Genomic DNA, 5357 nt, shown 5'->3' with positions numbered 1-5357 from the left:
CCATGCTGAACCTCTTCAGCATAGTATTTATGTATGTGGATTGGGATAACCCAAGCATTTTTTTAGATCTATCCCTATAGATCTTCATCCCTAGGATGTAGGATGCTTCACCCAAGTCCTTTATGAAGAACTGTGATGACAACCAAACTTTTATTCCCTGTAGTGCAGGGATGTCATTATCGATTAAGAGAATGTCATCCACGTACAAGACAAGGAATACCACAACTGGATCATTTGCTCATTTATAGATGCAGGGCTCTTCTCCATTTTTAATGAAGCCATACATTTTGATCACTTTATCAAAATGCATGTTCCAACTCCGAGAAGCTTGCTTCAATCCATAAATGGATCTCTGAAGCTTGCACACCTTGGACTCATCTGTAGATGTAAACCCTTAGGTTGTATCATATACACCTCTTCGGTCAGCTCTCCATTTAGGAAAGCTATCTTTACATCTATCTGCTAGATCTCATAATCTAGATGGGCAGCTATTGCAAGCATAATCTGAATAGATTTGAGCATTGCCATAGGAAAAATATCTCGTCATAGTCAATACCATAACGTTGACGATATCCCTTGGCAACCAGATGGGTTTTATAGGTCTCCACCTTTCCATCTGTGCCCCTCTTCCTTTTGAAGACCCATTTACACCCAATGGGTTTAACCCCTTCAGGTGGGTCAACCAATGTCCATACATCGTTGACCTTCATGGACTCCATTTCGAATTTTATGGCTTCAAGCCATTTCTCAGAATCAGATCTCTGTATTGCATCCATATAGGTGATCGGATCCTCATCGTTCGCATCGAGTTCGATAGGATCACCATCCCGGATCAAGAAATCGTAGTATCTATCCGACTGATGAGGTACTCTACTGGATCGCCTTAATGGTGCAGGTACATTGGGCTCCAGATCTGATCCAATCAAATCCGACTCAGGTTCAGCTATTGATGTCGGTCCTTCTACCTATTGAACTTCATCAAGTTCAATCTTAGAGGCAATGGTTCCTTCACTAAGGAACTCCTTTTCTAAAAAGATTGCCTTAAGGCTGACGAACTCCTTTTGTTCATCAGCATGGTAGAAAAAATATCCTTTCATCTCTTTGGGGTACCCAATGAATGTGCATTTGTCAGACCTAGATCCAAGTTTGTCTGTGACTAATCGTTTGACATAGGTCGGGCACCCCAGATCCTAAAGTGTGAAAGTGCTGGCTTACGCCCTATGCATATCTCATATGGAGTCTTAATTACGACTTACTTGAAATCCTATTTAACAGATAACAGGCCGATTCGAGTGCATATCCCCAGAAGGATATCGACAAGCTAGCAAAACCCATCATGGATCGGACCATGTCTAACAGAGTCCGATACCTTCTTTCAGACACACCATTATGCTGTGGTGTTCCTGGAGGAGTCCATTGGGAGAGAATCCCATTCTCTCCTAGATATGTGAAAAATTCACTAGAAAGGTATTCTCCTCCTCGGTCAGATCGAAGAGTTTTAATACTCTTTCCAGTTTGTTTTTCTACTTCCTTTGAAATCGTTTGAACATTTCAAATGAATCCGATTTATGTTTCATCAGATAGATATATCCATATGTGGATAGGTCATCCGTGAAAGTTATGAAGTAGAAATATCCACCTCTAGCACTTGTGCTCATGGGCCCGCATACATCAATATGTACTAGGCTCAAGAGCTCAGTAGCTCTCTCACCTTTTCTAGTAAAAGGTGACTTGGTCATTTTACCAAGAAGACAGGACTCACAGATTGGAAGTGATTCACAATCACTGACTTCGAGGATTCTCTCTTGAGTCAACCTGTTTATTCTGTTCTTGTTTATATGACCTAGCGTACAGTGCCATAAGTAGATATCTGACACACACTATCTAATCTAGGGTGCTTGCCAGTAGAATAGACTCTTATCGGGCTTGATCTTTCTGGTCTGGCCTTGCACTGATGTCCCAACCTAAACTTGTACCTTCTTCACTTTCTTCTTCTTATTCTTCTTTCCTTTCTCAAAAGATCAAGAACCAGAAGACGAACCTCCCACTAAGTTCACCGACTCCTTGTGAAGTTGGTGATCCTTCTCAAAGTTCTGAAGTAACCCCAGTAATCCATGGTAGTTTACTTCAGGCTTTGTCATTCTATAATGAGTAAGGAATGGAAGATAAGACTTGGGCAGCGAGTTTAGTATTGCATCTTTCCCAAGCTGCTCATGTAAGGAAAAGCTGAGCTTGCTCAATCGTTCTATCAGCTCGATCATGTACAATACATGATCAGTGATAGAGGCACCATCCCATATTTTGGCGTTGAAGATGGCACAACTAGTCTTGTGCCTCTCTACATCATCGGGTGTGCCAAAGGCATCCTCTAACACTTGAAGCATGTCCTTTGGCTGAGCCGTCTCGAATCTGCGACTAAACTCGTCGCTCATGGCAGCCAGCATGATACAACGCATTGTGGTCCGGTCACTGAGCCACTTTTGGTAAGTGTCTCTGACTGTTCCACATGCATTGGCAGCTGGCTCCTCAGGTGCAGGATTCGTTATCACATATAGGATCCGTTCATGCTCCAGGACTATCTTCAACTTTCGGTACTAGTTACCGAAGTTGGATCCCACCAACTTATCATTGTCCAACAATGATCGGAGCGATAGGGAAGTGGCCATATTTGCATAAAAAAAATCATAACCTAATTAGTAATTGATTCATTAAATCTAACGATTTGAATTTTAATCAAAAGGTTTCTCCCACTATTTTATTCGAATTGGTAGCCTCTACCTCTAATTCGAGGAATTACCCTAATTTCTTAGTGGGTACTAGAATCCACTTAGACTGCACACAAGCCCAACTTTGGTTGGCCAACCCATGTACATCTAAGGATAGGTTCATAACCAATTATTTCTCTAAATAATTTCTAGTAATTTTAATTTTACCCCAGAAACCTAATCAGTAGGCTTTGGCCTCCACTGTAAGGATCCGGTTAGGTCCAACCATTAACATGACCATACTTGGTGTATCTAACCAATGAATGATTAAGCCTGACTTTAGTTGGCTCACCTAACCACCATTAGAGAGACCCTTCCAAGTCGTCATATGATGAGTGATAATTCCATTAGTCAACAATCACCAAGCCTTTGGGTCTACAATGATTATTGAGTTAATGGATTCATTATCAAACACCTTAATGGGAGGCTATGACTCAGTTATCTCTATAACTTTATCATTTTAAGGACCTAATAATTTTAAAGGATTTAAATGATTTAGAGGATGAGGTTAGATGAACCAGCGTATCATGATCCTCCCACTGGCTTCACCAAGTCAGCTTAAGGGAGACCATTAAAAGGGCTAGTCTAGGAGCACCTAAATCAGTCACACTGATTTACCTAGTTGACATGGGTCAGCTCGAATAGTCAAGTGATCCGATCAAAATATAATTTCACCAAGAGGTCAGGTAAGTTCGATCAGTGGGAGGGTCGGCCAAAGCTTGCCTTAGACACCATCAGAAATGGCCAGATAAGCGGGCTCCCAATTAAAAACCACCGGTCTGGTTTACCTTAGACACTAACTGATTTAATTAGTTTTGATTAAATCAACCTAACAGTTCATGCTAAATCGCTTAGCCAAAAATCAAGTCCATTTGGTTCTCGTTAAAGACATAGACTTGACCAACTACAACTATTGTAATTGATCTAGAAAATCCTTGACCTAATCTAAGACAACAATTGATTAGATTTAGTCAATTCTCTAATTAAGTCCATCTTTAATCTAACCATAGGTCTAACCCAATTAGTGGACCTAATTCTCACTAACTCATTAACCCAATGTGTTATGGTTTGTGTCTTAGGTTCTTCAATTCACAATCCTAGAACCTAATCAAAACAACTTCTAATTCTTAATTAAGTTTTGGGCTGAGGGTTGGGTTCAGCTTTTCAAAAAATAATTTTTATATTTATAAAATAATTTTATAATATGATTCTACCAACCATATTGCATGTTTGATTCATAATCAAGATGCAAGTGAAATAAACATGAAACTACTTTAGATCTAATCTAAACAGGTTCATGTAATTGAAACAATTTCAACTTTAAACAATTTCTTTGCACAAAAATTATTAACAAAGAGATTTTATTTCAGATTTAAATATTTTTTAAATCTAATAAATCATAAATTTAATCTAGATCATATCTAACAAATTTATGATTAAAGACAGATCTACACGAACTAGGACAACCTTTGCACTGTAAGGGGTAAACCTTACAGCAGGACAACTTTGCAGTTCGTGATTGATCTAAAATTTTAATTTCAGATTTAATAATCAGATTATAAATTAGATCTAATCTAAGAAATAATCTAATCATGTATAAATAATCATATAATGAAGAACCTAGGCTCTGATACCAATTGAAGGAACCAGATCTAGCATTTCAGGGTTAGATCTTGAAACTTTTTCAAGATCATGCAGTGGAAGACTAAAATAAATTAAAATTTATTTTTTAAAATTAGAGAATCTCTAGATCTAAGATTTTATTATATGATTATTATATAATATTAAATTAAAAATTAAAATATATAGAGTATGAACTACATATTGATCATATCAACATGTTTCTATACTACATCTAATGTATGTATTAAACAATAGATCAGATCTATTACCTTGCAAGTTAGACATTCTAACCTCTTTGATCCAGGCTTAAGGATGATGTTGCAAGCCACACATGCATCCGGCCTCTAGGAGTCATCCACACGAGCCCACGAATCTCGACCAGAAGTCCTGCTTCAGGAAATCAGCACAGTATGCTAGTACTGCACTGATCCTTCTTTGATGGTTGATCAAGTGCCTCCTTCTTCTTGATTTGGTCTCTTCCAAAGATGAAAAGTAGGAGGAGGAGTTTCAAATCTTAGACACTCTTAGAAAACTCAAGATGGAGGAAGGGAAGAGATGAAAACAAACAACCCTAGAAGAAGACCCTCTTCTTCTTCTCGTTTCTCTCTCTAAACACTCCTATCTTGTGTCTATTATATCTCCACGACCCAAAGGTCTTTCTCTCTAATTTTTGGATGGACAAAAGGTATCTCAAATATCTATCTTTTTCATAAATTTAATGAAGAAACTCATTTTATAGAGAGAGATATGATAGAGTCCTTATCTAGGTCAAATACCTAGTCAAGGCTTATCCAAACATGGCAAGATAAGGGGCGCCCAACTCTTGAGCACCTCCTCCTTATTTTTATGTATGGACTATCAAAAAAGGATTCACAATATATACCCTAAAATTTACAAAAATTTTAAAAAAAAATTGGATAAATTTGGTGCAAAATTGAGAGAGTTTTGGATTTCTAAAACTCTATCTCA

The sequence above is a fragment of the Elaeis guineensis genome, chromosome 8 (assembly GCF_000442705.2).
Source record: "Elaeis guineensis isolate ETL-2024a chromosome 8, EG11, whole genome shotgun sequence".
Taxonomy (NCBI): domain Eukaryota; kingdom Viridiplantae; phylum Streptophyta; class Magnoliopsida; order Arecales; family Arecaceae; genus Elaeis; species Elaeis guineensis.
This window is presented reverse-complemented; position numbering follows the sequence as displayed.